This window comes from Saccostrea cucullata, unplaced genomic scaffold (genome assembly GCF_032062105.1).
Source record: "Saccostrea cucullata isolate Sc308-1 unplaced genomic scaffold, CSIRO_AGI_Scuc_v1 ctg9975, whole genome shotgun sequence".
Classification (NCBI taxonomy): domain Eukaryota; kingdom Metazoa; phylum Mollusca; class Bivalvia; order Ostreida; family Ostreidae; genus Saccostrea; species Saccostrea cuccullata.
In genome coordinates, this window is record NW_026923840.1 from 824 (window position 1) to 21,084 (window position 20,261).

The window sequence follows — 20,261 nt, forward strand, 5'->3', positions numbered from 1 at the left end:
CTTGTTTTCAGTTTAATTTATGCTTGGGTGATGGATCTTGATGATAATTGTAGTCACTCTACGTGAAGGATGTAGAATTAACAAGTTTTGACTTTTGCTATATGTAGAGAATTTGTTTTATAAAGATTAATCTGTTTTGGTCTTAGCTCTCATGATAGATGCTTAAAGTTGTTAAGTACACAAGTATATTTTCAATTCCTATCTGTTTGTCAGCAAATGCAGTATTATTTCTTTATTCACCAATCTCCTTGACTAATTTAGAATTTTTATTGCAGAAACCTAGTGGGGTGACCCAGACCAACAAAGGCTGTACAAAAGAGGGATATCTGTACCTAATGGAGAAAAGTGAGAAGGAAATATGTCCTGTTGGGATGTCTTAATATTTGATGTACCTTTAGAAAACATAATTTTTTATGACATAATATTTATATTAGTAAAATGAGCCATGAAAGGAATACTGATTCATTATCATTACAGAGGTGATGGGGACGACCTGGACCAAATATTACTGCTGGTACAAGAAAGAGGGCAAGATATTTCACATGATGCCCTACAATCAGGTCACTGGAAAACTGGTAGGTTTAAAACATCAGCAAAGATTTAGGTCACTTGAGATACTTGATTTAGGTGAGATATTGATATCCTTCCCAGATGATGTGCATTTTTTGGAAACTTTGAAAGATTTCTGTTCTGAAAAGGCTGTGGCAGTTTTAGATAGTTTTGTAAAGCAGTATCAATGGAGAATGGAGGCTATATAGTCCTTTAGCCCTGGGGAGAAAATCATGAAAATTCATGCAATATTAAAAAATTCTCTACTCTTTTTATGCTGAACTTAGCAGAAAAAACTATTTTCATTAGTATTTATAAACATGTATCCATAGTGTATTAGAGGGTATAATAAAAAAAAACCCAAAGATATGCAGGTGACTTTCAAAGCCCATGGGCCTGTTGTCGTAAACATTTAACTTTAAATGGTTGTCCAAATAATTAACCTTTTTACTTTGTGAGTATTACGTTATGCTTTTTATTTATTAGAGCCAACCTGTTACTGAGAAGTTTACACTGAAATCTTGTATAAGGCGAGCCTCCCAGACTATCGACAAAAGATTCTGTTTTGACATCACTGTGGACGGAAGGTCAGTGTTTATGTTGCTTACTATAGACTACATGTACTAAAAGAAAAAAATGAGATTACATAACCAGTCTCTTTTCATTTTAATTTATATCTTAAATCATGAAATATTGCATATAAATCATCAAAGGAAAATGATTTAGTAGAAATAACGAGACAGAAAAAGAACTTGGTTCTTGTTCAGTACTTCTTAAGTTTCTCCTTCAGGGATAATTGGTGTCATCAACTTTGATATTTTCAATTATAAAGTCTGTTTGTTACCATCATAATTGTGACCTTTGACCTTGTAGGGCTGACACGTCTGACATTCCAGGCCTTGTCGGATGATGACAGGAAGTTATGGATGGATGCCATGGATGGCCGGGAACCAGTATACACCACCCCAAACACTTCATCAGAGGACTGTATGTCTAAATATGTTTTAGTTTATATGATATAACCTTTATTTTTATGTTCAGATACCAGGTATTAACACATTATGTAAAAGTAATTATTTATACATGTGTAGCATATTGATTTATATAGGTAGAAAGGGTATTTTTACCATTTCATTTTTCTAGTATGTTCAGTAAATTGCAGATTGCTTAAAAGTTACATTTGTTATACCCATACTCAACAGTCCCTAAATAATTTCTTAATTTAAAAAGACTAACAGTTTGACTGTTTTCCCCGACTGTCAGTCCAGGAACTGTTAAAATAGACTGTTAAAAAAGGCTGTTGCCCCGTGACGTCAAATGGCGCTAAACTGAGTTATCTTTTCATTCAGTAAAGGAGTATAACAAAACAGTTGTTGACAGGAGTCTCAAGAAACAGTTGACCTATGGCCTTGGACAACAGCTTGCACTCCAGTCCAACAGATCGACTGTTTCCCTCTACCCCAGTCAACAACTGTATAGTATTACAGACACAAATTACATTTGAATTTACATGTATTTCATTCATTTTTTAATTATTAATGATTTAAAAATTGATTTTTAAAGATTTGCAAATGCAGTGAAATCTTACCTGAGTAAACATTTTAAATATTTCCTTTCTTTTTTTTAGCTTCATTAGATGACATAGGATTTTCATTTATCAAACGAGGTATAGCAGCTGTGGAATCTAGAGGTAGGAATTGCACTGCAGAGTTGTCAAGATTTGTAAATCACTATCAGATATTTGGTCTGACAAAATCAAAGGTTCTGTCAGACTGGACAAAGTTTTTTTGTACCATATTCATAAAAATTTGTGGTGAACAGAAAGGAAAGAAAACTTCACTAGAATGCCTTTTATTTTCTTATTAAGCATATGATCTTTCTTTTCATAGGATTATAGAGTCTTTAATCAGAGACATAAATAACATGGTTAATGTCTGTTTTAACATTTGATAAACCAGCGTCATCATGCAGCCATCTTCACTGTTTTTCTCTCTTTTTTAAATGTTCGTTTGACCATGCCAATGTTATCTTGAAAGATGTTGGCTCAGATAAACGTTCACCAGCCTTGCTGATATGGGCTGAATTGTTCTTTGCTGTACTTTGCAGGACTACAGGAGCAAGGCTTATATAGATTGGTGGGAGTTAACTCCAAAGTTAATAAGCTGATGTCCCAAGGCCTAGGTAAATCAGTCACAAGTCGTGATCAGAATTCCTCGGATTATATTATCAGTCAGTTTATATAAAAATTCTCCCATTTCTTACAGATCCAAAGAAAAGAGACAAAATTGATATTTGTGACCCAAACCAGTTTGAAATTAAGACTATAACAAGTGCTGTTAAAAATTATCTCAGGTAAGGCATGGGTAGATGATGTAAATTTTATAGACTAGGTTATGTGTTAATTGTTTAAATTTATATGATGCCTATAACAAGGGAAATCTGAATTTGGTCAGGAGGTAACTCACACATTCTTATGACAATGGAGAAAGTGAATGCTAGCATGGTTTTAGCTTTGTTTAATCTTTCATCGAACAGTATAGTTAGATCCATGTAAAAACTACTGAATTTGCTCATGGATTGGCAAGTGGAAATATTAAACTACCCTGACAGAGGAAAAATTTTAATGCTTCTTGTATTTTATTTGTATTTGATCCACTGCATATTTATTTGAGGTTCCTAGTTTAATGAGTACATGATTCATCCTAATATTTGTCATAAGTTCCTGGTTTTATGAGCAAAGTACAATGTATTTTGAATTTTCCTTTTCAGATCACTGCCAGAACCATTAATGACTTTCAAACTACACAAACCATTGATACAAGCTGCAAGTAAGTGACTGGGAAAGGGAGGTAATCCAGCCCTTTTAAATATATAATACAGCAAAATGTTAAATGTATTCTGTATGATTTCAGAATGTCGCGGTTCAGAAGGTAAATTTATAGGCATCTAGCGCTGGTTTTCTTCCTCTAAATACTATTTAACCACAACAAGTTAGGAAGTCTTAGCACTAAACAATGAGTCTTTGGTAGAATAATATAGTTTGAGATTACCATTGTCCTGATAATGGTTTTATAGTTGATGGGATTGGGATAACACTTTTTTTCTCCAAATTTTAATTAGCTCAACTAAGGTGAAAGTTTTAATCAGGCCTTCCTGATCAAAGTTGGCCTGTTGCTGTGTTTCATTGATATATTTTTGACTTCTCTAAAATCAACAGGTCATTATCCAGCAAACTTTTTCGGTGAAGGGGATTTAATTTTATTTGGTCACCTGAGTAAACTCAGGTGACCTAATGCTATCCGTTTTCATCCATCGTCGTCCGTCATGGGTCGTTTGTCGTGTGTTAACATTTGAACATTTTCAGCTTCTTCTCTGAAACCACTGAACCAATTTCAACCAAATTTGGCATATAGCATCTATGGGTGAAGGGGAACAAAAATTGTGAATTTCATTATCCCTGCCCCCCTAGGGCCTGGGGGGTGGGGCAAAAACCACTAAAATTAGTGCAATCTTTCAAAATCTTCCTCTGTGTTCCTGGACATCAAGCAGTCAAACTGTTGGTATAATTGTAATCAGCACTGAGTCCTCTACCAAAATTGTGAAATTCATGGCCCCAGGGTCAGGGGTTCTACAGTGTAGTGCTAGGGCGGGGCTAAATAGGTTATATAGTGAAAATGCATTATTTCTTTGAAATTCTTCTTTTCTGCTCCTGGGCATTAAGTAAACTAACCAAGTGCATAGTTAAGTTGAAAATGACTGCTTCTTTGAAAATTATGAATCTAATGGCCCCAGGGTCAGGGGTTCTAGTGGTAGGGTAGGGCTTTGTAGATTATATAGTGAAGATGCAAAAACTCTTTGAAATTCTTCTTCTCTGTTCGTGGCCATTAAATAAACTAACCAAATGCATAGTTATGTTGAATAAGACTGCCTCTTCTCAAATTGTGAATCTAATGGCCCCATGGTCAGGGGTTCTAGTGGTAAGGTGGGGCTATATATGTAATATAGTAAAAAATGAATTATTTTTTTGAAAATCTTCTTTGCTTCTGAGTATTAAATCAACTAACCAAGTACATAGTTATGTTGAATAAGACTGCCTCTTCCAAAATTGTGAATTTCATGGCCCCTGGGTTGGGGGTTCTGGTGTTAGGGTGGAGCTTTATTGATTATATAATGAAAATGCATAAATTCTTTAAAAATTATCTTCTCTGTACCTGGGTATTTAACCTATAAACTATGTACAAAGTTATGAGGAGGAAGGATGCCTCTTTGAGATTTTTGAATTTCAGGGCCCCTGGGTCAGGGCTTCTTGTGTTAGGGCAGGGCTCTAATGTTTATGTAGTGAAAATGCATGGATTCTTTGAAAATCTTTTCCTTTGTTCCTGGGTATTATGCCAATGATCTTAGTATATATTTAAGACAAAGATGGTTTATATCCTGGCCCCTGGGACAGAGGTAAGATGTACTTTGAGGGGGGGGGGGGGGGGGGGGTAACGTAAAATGAAATAATTTAATGCTTTGAAATCTGCACTTTGGTATTAATCAACAACATGATTAAAATAAAATTTATAAAATTTCCAAAATTTTGAAAGATGTGGCCCCAGGGTCAGTGGTTCCTGTGGGATTGGGTGCACAACTGTTGACCCGCCCTAACGCAAGAAACCCTGACCCAGGGGCCCTGACATACACAAAAAGTGGAAATGCATATTCTCTTTGTTACTCTGATCTACCTCTGGGTATTAAGTAACCAAAGTAAGCATGCAGTGTATAGATATGATAAGCAATAGTGCCTCTTTGAAAATTGTGCATTTCATGGCCTCTGGTTTAAAACATGAATCAAATTCAATTGTTGGAAAGTTGTCGCATGATACTTAGGTGACCTATAAGGCCCATGGGCCTCTTGTTAGTAAACAAATCTTAAAATTTTCTTTCAAAACCTTGTAATGAAATAAATTGAAGCAAGAATTAGTCGTTCTGATAAGCAACAATCCCAATGTATTGTAAATTCATGGTTAGTGAAGCCCTAGGGGCAAACGTTGCTACAAAGAAAATTAGAATCGTACTTATTCATAAAACAGAGGAAAAAAATCTTAAACAGAAGGGACAAGGTTACTCAGGTGAGCATTATTGCCAATGGGTCTCTTGATTTGAAATGTTGAGTGGTGTAGATAAAGTTAATGATTTGACAAAGTGAAGAATAAAGTAAATGCATTGCTTAATTTTTGAGCATCACCTGTGGCTTTTGAGAACTGCTTACTACAATTTGCCCTCTCTTTATTATACAACATGCTTTGATACCGGTATCATTTGTATTGACATCAACATTTTATTCCGTCCCTATTGCCATCCGTCACCCATTCTGTCATATCAATGCATAAAGCTCATGACTTGGATGGACACATGTAAAAACCAAAAATATTTCCCCACTTTGAACACCTTGAACATAAATACTGAATTATGGATAAATTTTATTATTTAATAATACAGTATTTAAATAAAATGATACTAGGAATTGTACTCAAGACCTAAATATATTTAGCTATAGCTTTCAAAGAAAATTTACAACAGGAATTTATTGTTATATTTCTTCAAAGGCATTTGCTATACATATGAGTGTGATACTAACAATTTAAAGTAGAATCTTCATCAGTATGTTATGATTAAAGAAAAATTTTTAGTGAAAATTTTAAATCAATATTTCTCTGTAGAAAAATATAGCAAATACAAAATCTCAACAGAATAGCAGTATTTAGATACAAGATGTACAAGGTGAATGGTTTTATTTGTGGTTTAAATTCCTTTAAATGTCCATTTTCTTTTGTTTAGAACGAGAATCCAAAACTCTGCGTATCCATGACATCCACACCTTAATCCACAGACTGCCGCAGGCAAACTTTGAAATGCTGGACATCCTGATCGACCATTTAAGGAAGTATGTACTATTCATAAATATAGAGCAATTTCAGCACACATATTTAGTTCTACAAATTCTGTAGACAGGTAAATATATGACACTGGCAACATGAAAATAAAAAAGTATCCTTACCTGGGCAGAGTAAATGTTAATGCATAATTTTATTTGTATTGCATTTAACTACTTTATCAACTAAATTGCCACTGTATTTTCAGAATAGCCGAGTTCCAGGATACGAACTTGATGACTGTAGCTAACCTTGGTGTTTGTTTTGGTCCGACGCTGATGAGGGCCGAGGAGGAATCGGTGGCAGCCATTATGGATATCAAGTTCCTCAACATCATTGTAGAGATCCTTATCAACAATTACGAGAGAGTACGTAACGTAAAGGTCTTCTTATCAAAAAATTATACATTTAACACAGATTGATTATTCAGAAATGTTTTAAGTACAGGTATTTACTGTAAAGTTGATTGTAAAACTCATTCCTGACATTGTTGATGTTGTAGATTTTCAAGACGCCACCAGAAGATGCGGACCCCAGTGAGATCCGCTGCCCTCTCCCTAGTGCCTCCCAATCAGTGACTGATAAATTCACCCCCGGGGTCAACCACACTTCCCTAGATGTATCTAGTCAAAACCAGCAGCCCCTCTACATCAACAAAGCCCCTCCTGTCCCCAATACAAGCACCCCCACCACCTATGTTCAGAAACCCAAGCTCCGATCAGTGGACATTTACAATCCAGATACCAAAAGTAATTTGAGAACAATCTTTAAACAGATGCAGTAAATGCAAACTTTATTTTCTAAACAGGGATGGGGTAATCGTAATCAGTAATCGTAATCAGCTGTAATCGATTACAGTTTGCCAAGTAATCATGAGTAATCAGTAATCACCCATTTTTCTGATTACAAGTAATCGTAATTTAATCAATTACTCTGAAAAAAGTCCTGTAATCATGATTACTTTTTGATTACTTTATGATTACGACTATTAAATCAAAGTTCATAAAATCATGATTTTTGATGATTTTCAGTGTCAGTGTTCAAAATTGTTTATTTAAAAAAGGTTACTATAAAATTATGAACTATATTTAATTAAGTATCTTCTTCTAATGCCTCCAGAAATGCTTATAATCAGGTCCATTGTCCAGGCAATGAGTAAGTTCTATCAGTTCCTTGCTATATTCAGTATACATATATAGTCATTTCAAAATACTTTAGCAGCTTGGCAATTCGCTATTTTTGACAAAATATATGTTTATTCTAATAGAAAATTACTACAGGATCATTTTAAAGTTTGATTTATTTTTGTTTCAATTAATCAACATGTGTGTGATGCAACAATTCGTTTTCCCTGGGAATCTTTGAAAATTTTATTTGTTTGATTTACAGTGTACATAAAAAGATAATGTGAATTAATTAGTCATAAGTAACAGGTATACTAAAGTTGGGTCAGCCTGAGTAATAACAATTATTGAACTAAGGGGTAACCATGCTTGACCAGTCAATGTGTTAATTCTAGTAAAAACATTTAATAATTGGCAGTTTAATTGAAAAGTCCATCACTCTTCAAGGAGGTGAATTACTTGTGTAACAGTTCCCGATCAAATTCCTTTATCCCTACCTATAATTATGTCCAGTTTGATTTATAAAAGAAAAACTATAATAAATTCTTTTTTATAATTCTTTAAACAGTAACACGATATTTACTTGTATTAAAGATAGAAATCAGGTGATATAAGATAAATCTCATGCATCTATATTAAGACATATACAACCAGGCTTTGTCTGAATTCTACCTTAAAAATATTAATGATATTTGAAAAGGAAGAATAAAAACAGGACGTTGTCCTTGAATATTAAACAAAAAAATAAAAACTTAATGTAATCTAAAGTAATCATAAGTAATCATGATTACATGAAGGAAAAGTAATCAGATGTAATTGATTACTTTGAAAAATGTCTGTAATCAAATTGTAATCAATTACTTTTAAAATGCAAAATAATTGTAATTTAATCGATTACTTTTGAAAGTAATCGACCCCAACCCTGTTTCTAAACAAGTTTTAGTCATCTAAGATAAAAAAAAATAGAGCAACAAGGGCTACTCCTGTTGTAATGCTGAAAACTACACAAGATATGTAATAAATCAGTAATATATATACTATATATAAATAAACAGAAGGTACAGATTTATTTGATATTATAGGAAAGGGAAAACAGAATTCCAACAGAATTTTTTTTTTCTTCAGATTTTAACTATGTTTTTTTATTTCCAGGTTTTGAGACTCATGGGAGCAGTAGCGACAGTTCCGAGTCCCTGAACTCCAGTCTGTCTAACAGTGCCTCCGCAATGTCATCCCCCCTCCCACAGTTCGACAGTCACAAGAAACACCCAGCTCCAGCCATACCGGGAAACACTCAGTACAGTAATGTATCGGGATTAGGTGAGGCTGACAAATAAATCATATCACTTGTGTACATTAATTGTCAGAGTTAATATGTGTATAATCTGTTAACTTTGTTGAGAAAGTTCAAAATGAAAGTCAATATTATAGAAGTCAAAAGGAAATAGTTTGTGAACTTTTTCGTTACAGCAAACAAATTTATGAATGACCTATCAGGATCAGATGTTCCTACATTGTAAGTATTTATTCCTAACTATGTAGTGTTATGAATGCCCCAAGACCTGCATTAAACACACAGAACTGTTTACCTTAAGACACTCTTGACTTAACTATTCACCCCACCCAAAATAAAACAGCTTTATAATGGTGACACTACCTCTTAAGACTGATAGCTTTACATGATGAAGTGTAGATGAAGAAGGGATTCCTTACACAAACCAGAATTTTTAGAGTATTAGGGAGAGGCTTTTATTTCTGACATGTATATTATGTAAATATTGGTGATCACAGAGGGGTGAGGATAATTTTTTTTTTATGTGCTGTAATCCTTTTATTATCTCCCAGTGACCAGTCACTACGCAGATCTCTGTGGATTTCATCCAAAACCAAAATGTTTGAGAGGTATATAGCAGAATGAATGGTGAACTTGATAACTGTCTATGATAAAATGTGAATGACGTTAGAATAACAGGATGTCACATGAATGTTTTCTTAATGAGAGGAGTGTTTGAGTGGAATTCTCTCTAGAGAATGTCTACAAGCTGTTGTCATAACAAAGGAATGGACAGATTTCCCAGCTTCTATTTTTGATTCTGTGAAGTCTTTGACAGAAAAAATCCCTTGCATCCTGTAACAAATTACTAACCTCACCTTACTACACTCTTCCTGGTTCACAGCACGTACTGTCTCCCCACTTCCTGGTGTCACAGTCCACTTCCTGAATGGTGTCACTTTTTAAAATAATTTGCTGTTTTGCCTCAAACAGAAATTAACTTTTGTTTTCTTTTCTTGTTTAAAATTTTCTTTTCTCATGTCTTATTCATTTAATGCAAAATTTAAATATTGATTTAAAATATAAGTTGGGAGTTATGCCACCGATTGCTATTTGTTTTGTGTCTGTCAACATTCATTGTCAATCATAAACTTTAGAATATTTTCAGCTTCTGTGCAGAAATTGCTAATTCAATTTCAACCAATTATAATGTAGTATAGAACATTTATGGGCAAAGGGAGGAACAATCCAATAATAGCACCTTGATCAGAGGCTTGTTGTATTATACTCAGGTGACTGTTAGGGACCTCAGGCCTCTTGTTAATTGTTTTAGCCAGAACAAACAAAGATAAAAAATAATCAATGCAAAAAATCAGTTTATAATCAACATGTTTATACATCTACATACTAGATAAGAATTTGAAATTAATTGCACATTTGATGGCTCTTGTGGCATTTTGGGCATGTAGATAATTCCACACTGAAAGTTTTGCAACAGATGCTTATGTGCTTCACCAGTAGTATTAAAGCCCCCGTTAAGGATCAGTTCATTTTGCATCATGCTATTGCTTGGACATGAAAGAAAATTTTGTTTGTTTTGCGTAGTGGAAGCATCAAGAAACGTGGGTCCAATGATTCTTCCTATGCAGCATCAATGTAAGCTAACCCCTGCCACATATAACCAATCAGTACCACTCTTACATGTAGCTAATCAGTGTTATTTATATAAACTAATCAGTGTACTTCTTGCATGTAACCTTTGTGTCACTTGTTGGAAATTAGTACATGTATCGTAATGATTCTGTCTTTTCCCACCAATGTACAGTGTAATTTTTCTTCACATGTGCAAAGTTATTTATATATATTATATGCATATATATGCATGCACCCATTAGATACTAGTATTACAAAGGCGGATCCAGGGCCAGTGTGCCGGGCACCCCCCCCCCCCCCCCTACCCTGTTTGAAATTTTTGTATGTAAAACTTATATATGTCCATTATCCTAAAATCAAGGAGAAACATGTCTTATTTTTAAGAACTTGTCAGCCTCCGGGGTCTTCGCCCCCGGACCCCAAAAAGTGACTTGCTTTAGACCAATTGGGGCTTCAGAACAGCCGCCTGACCATCTGCTTTCTAGTGCCCCCCCCCCCCCCTTTACAAAATTCCTGGATCCGCCACAGTATTACCCTGGGATACAAAGGAATATAAATATAGTCTACCTTTATATACAGTATAGTCTGTATTATGACATATAATCTTCTCTGATTATATCAGGATTAAATATACATCCTCATTTTTTTCGACAGAGGAAATGATGTTTGAAAAAAGATTATTTAGTGCATTTAACCAATGTTTTCATCATTCTCTTGGTACAGTGTATTTAGTCTGTCTTTGTGTATCCGTGATTTTCTTTTATCCCTGTGGTTCTGCATGTTTATTAACAATCAGTTTTTTATTCCTTACCAAAAATCTTTCCTAATTGATTTGTGCATGTCCCATTGAATTTTTAAATTTCTTCATATTGTTTCTTTACCACCTCAATTTGTCAATAATTCAGTTCACCTACAATCAATGTGTATAAATATATTCAATTCAAAATCTTTGTTTTATTTCAAATTTTATCGATTGTGTATTTCGAAAGTAAACCTGACATATGGAAAATAGTGGGAACAATTCCTCTTTATTAATTTAAGAACCGTTTTTAATTTTCGGCTCTGTGTTGGTTATTTCAGGACTTCCTCGGCTCCCAGTATGACCAGTAGTCTGTCAGGTAGCTTACCAGGAATGGGAAACTCCAACAATGTCAACAAAACCAAAAAGAGGCAAGTACTTTTCTCTCTATCCCAATCCATTTCTGTGTAATGAAATGACAAGTGGGTTTTCATCAGGCTCTCTGGTTCCCTTCCATCAAAATAGCTGTCTTATGCCAACATCCATACAAAGGACCCAAAATTGTATGTATACAGCAGATAGTAATCATATATTTATTTTTCTCTTTAAATGATGCTGATGTTTCTTTTGTTACAGGACAGCTAGAACACTTTACCAGTGCTTGGCTGACAATGAATCAGAATTGTCTTTTGAGCCAAATGTCATCATTCAGAATGGTATGTTCAAAGATTTACAATACTTACATAATGGTTACTCTTATTACTATGACTGCAAATTAAATTGATAAGTAATTCAATAATATATAGGAATCAAATCTCACAAAGACAACATTACTGGGTATTTTTAAAAATGATTTTTCATCGAAAATTGAGAAATATCTTTTCTCAGAGTCAGAGAGGGGGATTGTCTATGTCTTATGTGCCCACTTTCCTTAATATTTTTTTCAAAACTGAAGATGTGTTTCAAGGTGAAATTACTATGAAGGTATATTATGTTTTTTAACAGTGAGAGAATCCAAGGAGCCAGGATGGTTGGAAGGATCATTAAATGGGAAGCGAGGATTGATCCCGGAGAACTATGTAGAGTTTGTAGACTGACCCTGCTCCTACAGTGGCCTTATTGTGTGACCGCCAGGATGTCACCCCCGGAGGATAGAGACATCTGTATATACTCATCTACATCATCTTATCATGGAGATTGTCAAGATGTGATTCACTGTGCTGGACATGGTGGGAGTTACAAAGGGGAGTAACAAAGGGTCATGTGACTAAAGGGTCATGTGATCAGTCACATGACCAAAGGCCACTGTTTTAAATATTGGCAGAAAATGAATGCAATAGTGAGTGTGATGTATAGTTGTTGGTATTTTGTTTATTATTTACTTGGATTTCAAACCATATTTTTTACATGTCCATATGATGATGTATTTAAATTATTAGAAATAAGACTTCTTTCATAATGTGTACATTTTGTGGTAATTAATGTACTTCTGCCATCTTTGTCACAAGAATTGTAATGCAGTTCTCTTTTCTTTAATATTTTATCTAAGAAGCTAAGATCATTTAAAGATGAAGGTCAAATTTGCAGCCAGTTTATAGTTTTTTTAAGGATTAAAAAAACTTCTGTCTCACTGGTTAACATTCCTAGTGTTTACAGGTATCTTTACCTTGTAATCTTTACAATGTGTTTACACTGTATTCTATGTTTACACTTTACGTACTGTTTCACGCTATTGCCTTTACACTATGTCTAAACTGTCAAGCTGTCTGCATGTTTACTATTCATTTATTGCTTAAATGCAAAGTTATTTAATAGCTTGTCTAATCATATTATACTTCATATTAGCACCTATTATTTCTGTCACAGTTTATTATGAAACTTAAAACAGTATTATCATCATATAGTTGAGGGAAATTTCTTAAAGATTCAAAGACATTTTCTAGAACCTTTGTTTTTAAGAGATTTATTACTTCTTTACACAGTGTAGGAATCATGAATATATATACTGCAACATTTAGGATTTTGTATGCATTGAGATTCACGCAGACCTTTCCTCCAAACACATAAACAAGATGAAATTGTGTCTTTTTTTATTAATTTTCAGTGATTTTTTTTTTTTTTGCTTTATGCAGCTTTTGGATTTTTTGTTGTATAAGATTTAGTTTCATGGTTGTTTTTTAAATATTGGTATACTGCTTTCTCACTGTTGGTAGATATATTTGGCAAAGACCAAACTTTAGGAGGTTAAATATTTCACATATAAAGAAGATGGGCGTATAAGGCGGGCAAAATGCCTATATCGCGACAGATAAGAAGTGAAAAAATTTAATCTCAATTATATCCAAGTTTTATGTTATATCCCTTCTAATATTAAAGTATACTTAATGTAAAATCTCTATAATTTACAAAAATCTCACAAAGACTGAAAATATTTGCCTATGAAAAAGCATACACAGACTTAAAAGAACAAAAACAATCGTTTTTTCATACTTTAACAAAATTTTTCAATATGAGTGGGTCTTCGCTCCATTTTTTTGAAAGATAATCCTAAAAGTTTGCGATAAAATACATATTTTTGGGTTTACAAAAAAATGGAGGGAAGACCCACTATACCTTAAAAATACACTTTTATGACAAAACATTCGCATCTTTCCGCGAAATACTTCAAGTCCATTAAGTCAAGGGTCATATCACAAACATGATTTAAATGCCACAACAATACATGAGCCATGTAGCATAGTGGTTAGTGCGTTAGTCTCAAAGCAGTCTGATACATCGGTATTTTATTGCTGGGGTTCGAATCCCACAAATACCATGGAATATTTTTATGAATGAAATTTTTTAAAGAGATTTATTTTTTCTCAGAAAATGTTTTTTTTCTCATAATGTCATAAATTTCAATGATGAGATGTAAATTTAAATACTCAATTTTTATATCAAATGTGAGTTCTTAATATCTGACGCTATAGGCATTCTGCCCGCCTTATCCGCCCATCTTCTTTGACACCATTGGGGACATTGTACTTGCAAACTCTTTTTTTATTATTATTAGCATAATTTTTTAAAGTTTTTGTTATATATCTTATACTAAGTTGCATATGTGTACATTGCATTGGAAATGTTTGAAATTCTGTCTCCGACTGTTTAAATGCTCAGAAGCATTTGTAGTGATTAGCTGAAGACGATATAAAATCTATGCATTCGTTGTTGTACTTTGTGTTTCTAGCTAGGATATGGTTTTAATGCCCTGCTTAAATTAGTCAGATCCAGTAGATATAATTCAATGTTATGTTGCTTCTTGTGTAATTTTATTGATTTCACTCTAAGATACATTGACACTTGGTAATTCTGTCACTGTTTTTTATGCAGTAGGATAAATTAAGTAAACCAAACCTCTAATACGTACAGTTTATTAATTTCTTTTTCTGTTTAGTATCAAAATTGAAAATTCTGTATTTTTAAAGGAAAAATTTACCTTTATTATCAGGTTATTAACAATGTTTTGTACGTGTACACTGTTGTTGATATTATGGAGATTTTGACTTCTGTGTATAGGAATTATTTATTGAATGCTGATACATGTAGTAGACCATTTAATCTGTAGCATAATGTAGTAATGTGTCAATATGAAAATCAAACTTGCTATAAAACACATCTTTTTTTTATTAACATCACTAATACATGTATACTTATTGACTAGATCATGTAAATTTTACAGCATTCATTCCTGACCTAACCAATTTATTACAGCTATTTTTGTCATATTTGTAATTTATTTGATACGTTTCCTCAGGTTGAGATTTTTTTTGTGAAAGACATTATTTATTGTAGAGAAGTGAACAAATTCCAGGGTCCTTATGTGCAATGTTCTGCTTCACTGTATACCTATATATAGCTTGCCATCCCGTGTCTGGTGTTTTATGAATTTGTCCTTGACTGTAAACTCTGTGTCATCAAAAATCAAGTCTTATGATGCGAGATGTGACTTAGTGGTGTATGTATTGGACTTTGAGCATGCCCATATTTGAACATCTACTTAATTTGGAGATACCTGAGAGTCTTGTAGAAATATTGATTGTGATGGAGTTCATTTAAAACATGCAGAGATGGGGATGTGTATGGATTTGTGCATTGTGTGACTAACCTTGTGGTCTGTTGACTTGATTTTTGTTATGTGACTGTGTATTGTTACTGTTATATTTTGTCTGTACTGTGGGACATCACCATGTGATGAGATTTCACAGAGTAGGAACAAATATTCTACCAAGAATAAATATGTACAAAGCATTCCTCTTGTGTTTTGCTTGTGAGCTCTAATGCCGTGATGTGCATTTTTGTACATTTCATTCATACATAATCAAAACTAAAAATAAAAAAATTGTGACTGAACTGGCTGTCCTACATGTATATGGCTTTGGCAGTTCATCCACATTTAGAGTGTAGAATGTCAGAAGGATTTAATAAGATATTCCATTGATGAATCCTTTTTCTAATTCTTGATTTTTTCATCCTCAGAATAATTTTCTTTGTTCACTTTGTTATTGTGAGCTTTGTAAAAGCACTTTCTCAGGAGAAAAATTCCACAGTTCAGGAAAAATTCCACAAATTCAAGGAGTGACAAAAGACTGGCTCCCAGCAATAACCCCATCTGCCCTCCAATATTGGCTGCAAAGAAAGGCAAATATGTCAAATTCAGTTTGATGCAGGGTTTTAATTGATATTTTAAAAAGCTCACACAAATCCAAAAAGAGTCGTACTACAGGAAATAAAACCAAATAAGATATTCTATTCAACTATCTTGAAAAAGTCCATGATGTTAGTCAGTGGTAGGAAGGACCCAGAAAAGAACACATGGGAATCAATTTATCAAAATATATGTCATGGAAAGGCTTTGTGTCCTAAATGACATTAACACCCACCTACTTGTGTCAGACTTACACACTGTCTTTTACAGATGTACATGTCAGGAATTTGAGTAATCTGGAGAGGTTATTTTAGCTGTTGTGTTTACACTTACTCCACAATACTTACACAAGATGTCCTGATAAGACGTATACAGCGGCACTTGCTCCACCTTATGTACTTGTAGATAATCAAAGTGGATGTGGAGTTCAACGAAGTTTTCACTACAACAGGGAAGATAGTATATAAAGTTCATAACATTTATCATGCTAGAGAGTAATGTTTGTGGCTTCTTGCATTTTCAGTCTATAACAGCTACATACATTGTAGATCCTTGAACGTATGAAACTTGCCAAACATTAGGTAACAGTAATTATGCGTTCCCTTGTTATTTTCCATCAGTATATAATAAATCTACACAAAGTTATTTTAAAACTCGATGAATTTAGCCCTGTAAGTCACATTTCATCATGATGAAAATCACCATACAACAAAATGTTAAGGCGAAAGTATAAAGTTGCAAAGGCGAAAGAGCGATTTAAGTATCACTTCTTCGCAATCTCGCCTTCGCGTCTTCAAGCTTCGCCGTTGCATCTTCATACTCTCGCGGATTCGCGTCTCCACCGGAATACCGTTCCTCTGTCGCCAATATTTTCCTAACTGAAAGCGGGAACCCATCTAAAGGTTATAAAGCTTGCATTTGCAGCAGCTCACTTCAAGGAAAACAATGACATCGCCAGGAGAAAAGCTAGCTCACTAGTGAGGCAGTATAAAGGCCGGTTTACACTATGCATCTTGACACATGCATCTAAACTCATGCTTCAATTTTGAATCATGCATCCTCTTATTATGTTCCCCAAACGAAGTTGGGGAACATATTGTTTTTACTCTGTTTCTTATTAAGGTCTTCCGTCTTCACGGAAGACCTTATAGTGATTCTATTGTTTCTTCTTCTTCTTATTATTATTCTTTTTTTTAGACAAAATTTTGTGCAGGCGATTTCTCGTAAACTATTCGGTGGATTTCAATGAAAATTTCAGGAATTATAGGTCATTATATGAATTTTATATAAAATTCCGTTTGTTGGAAAATTCGGTACCAGTGCCAAGTTATGGGCAATTTCCTGATTTTAAAATGCAATTTTGTCTTCGAGTGTTCTCGAAAACGGCTAAAGATATTAACTGGAGACTTGTTAGAGATGATAGACCATGAGTTATAGATGTGCAATTTTGACTTCGTTTGCGTCGTAAGTACTTCCGGTCGCTACAGGAAGTGAATTCAAAATGTACACTTTTTCAACTTTTTTTGTTTTTCAATATTTTTCTTTGATATATTTAATGGTAATTAAGACCCTACTCGAAAGGCCTAATATATAATTTATCTAAGAATTGATCAATCCACACACTAGATATTCGCATTTAAAAATCTGAAGCGTGTCCAAGATGGCGGCGGTCTCGGTAAACTCCGCCATTAAGCAAGTCGGGTTCTAGAAGGTCAGCTGAGCGTTTAGATGAACGAAACTTCAACCAAAAAGATTCATGAAATGTAAAGGATTCTTTTGATTGCTACATCGCAATTACGTTGCATTGAGTATACTTTTAACATGAGGTTTCCTCAAACTTCTATTGAAATCGCTTTTGTCTGCATCTCAAAGTAGAATACAACATGACTACAAGTGGAAATACGATGACTTCAGTCTTTTATTTTGCACCAGGGAAAACTTATCCTAAACCATGGTTATAATACTTTTCAAGAAACTTGCCTGACTTAATATTCACTATGTTTCTGAAGTATGACTTGACTTCTGTTTATTTTTCTTTACGCAGGCTTGTGACATATTAAATGAATAGAAAAGACAAAAATAAGAAAAACATTTTTAAAAGATTGTTTATAAAAGGTTATATGAATATTCTTGTAATAAATGCAAGTTATTGACATAAATAGTATCAGATTCCTTGACCGTCGGAGGACGAGTGATTTTTTTTTTTAGTGAAACATTCCAATCTTTTCAGGAACGTGTAACTCATCTCCACTTTGGGGGTAAACAGGATACAAAATTCGTGGAAAATCTTACCGAATTCACAGCTTTATTGTTACTTGGCCGTATACGAAATTATATTTGTATAATGTGATAAATATTCTCGTACTTTCTAACGCTCGAAATTCTGGTTATAAGAACATACATTTCTAATTTTCATTGAAGCTATCACATCCATTAAATAAAGCAAACATTTCAAAGGAATAGCGTTAAGAACTACTTGTGACGTTTGGCACGAAATAATGCATCATGACCCGACTTAGTAGTAGACAGATGGCGACAATAGTGCAGAAATATATAACATTGGCATGCCTGTATATGGAGTTGCATGGGATAAAAAGTTGAATACATATCGAAAAAAGGAAAGAAAACTGTATCTCTGTTCATCATTAATAGATTATCTATCCTAAAAATTACTGTTAAAATTCAAGTTACAAATTCCGATGTGATCATCTTGACAAAAGTTTGGCAAGCTGGCTGTCATTTTACAATTCCAAACTGAATTTTTAAAAAAATGTAATGTATGTTGGAATAAAAAAAGCAATCTCGCGATATTCGAATGTCAAATTTGAAGCGGGTTCCCAAAGGTGTAATGGGTACCGCAATGGATTTTCACGCTGGCGACCCGGATTCGATCCCCCGTGTGTCCGATTTTTAAATTCACTTTTTCAGTTTGATTTTACGTTGTTTTTTTCTGAATCGGACGGAAGACCTCTCGTTGCTCGCAACGAGTTTCGTTTCTAGTTATTATTATTATTATTATGTTCCCCAAACGAAGTTGGGGAACATATTGTTTTTACTCTGTTTAAGGTCTTCCGTTTCAGACGGAAGACCTTATAGTGATTCTACTGTTTTTTCTTTTTATTATTATTATTATTTTTTCCCTTTTTGTTTTGACGATTTCTCAGAGATGACTGGATGGATTCAGATGAAATTTTCAGGGATGATAGAGAGTTAAAATATCTTTCAAATGCGGTTTTCAGTTTTTCAAAATTCACTTCCGGTCGTCAGTTATGTCCGATTTTTGCTTTTTTCAAAAAAGTTTTGTCCCAGTCATATCTCAGAAACGGTAAGAGATTAAGACACCAAACTTATATGAGTAATAGATCTTGATAAGTAGGCAAAACCAATTGGGTTAACATCATCCGCCGTCACTTCCGGTCGTCACAGGAAGTGATCAAAGAAATCGAAAATTTCAACTTTTCTTTTTTGAAACTTTTTTTGCATCACATTATAGCATCTTGTTTGTAGTTTCGAAATATATCAGTCCCACCGGAAACAAAAACGACAACTTCCGGTTATAAGAGAAAAACTGCATATTTTCAGTATTTTTCTCTCCCATAAATATTTTTCATACGTAATGTATTTGAAATGATTTTTGGATATGTAATTCAGAATGCTGATGTCTACAGTAACGTCAAATATCTTTGTAAAATTTACTTCCGGTCGCGTGATTTCCGGTCCTCAAAATGAGAAGTTATCATAGCTAGATCTCGTAAACGGTAAAAGTTTAAGACACCAAACTTATCTAGAGTGATAGATCTTGATGAGTAGACAAAATCAGTTGTGATAAGATTGTCTGCCGTCACTTCCGGTCGTCACAGGAAGTGATCCAAAAAATCGAAATTTTCAACTTTTTTTTTATGAAACTGTTTTAGCATCACATTATAGCATCTTATTTGTAGTTTTGAAATATTTCAGTACCACCGGAAACAAAAAAATACAACTTCCGGTTATAAGAGGGAAACTACATAATTTCAGTATTTTTCTTTCCAATAAATATCATTTATTTATAAAGTATTTGTAATGATTTTTGGATATGATATTCAGACTGCAACTGTCTACATTAACGTAAAGAATTTTTGCAAAACTCACTTCCGGTCACGTGATTTCCTGTCCTCAAAATGAGAAGTTATCATAGCTAGATCTCGTAAACGGCGAGAGATTAAGACACCAAACTTAATAAATTGGTTAATCTTGATGAATAGGCAAAAACAATTAGGATAAGATCGTCCGCCGTCACTTCCGGTCGTCACAGGAAGTGATCAAAGAAATCATAAATTTC

General features: G+C 33.9%; 1 pseudogene; it reads left to right on the forward strand.

Annotated features, from left to right (window-relative positions):
* The first annotated feature begins 213 nt into the window (after nucleotides 1-213).
* On the forward strand, nucleotides 214-13,053 carry LOC134265046 (rho GTPase-activating protein 26-like; annotated as a pseudogene).
* Nucleotides 13,054-20,261: the final 7,208 nt, after the last annotated feature.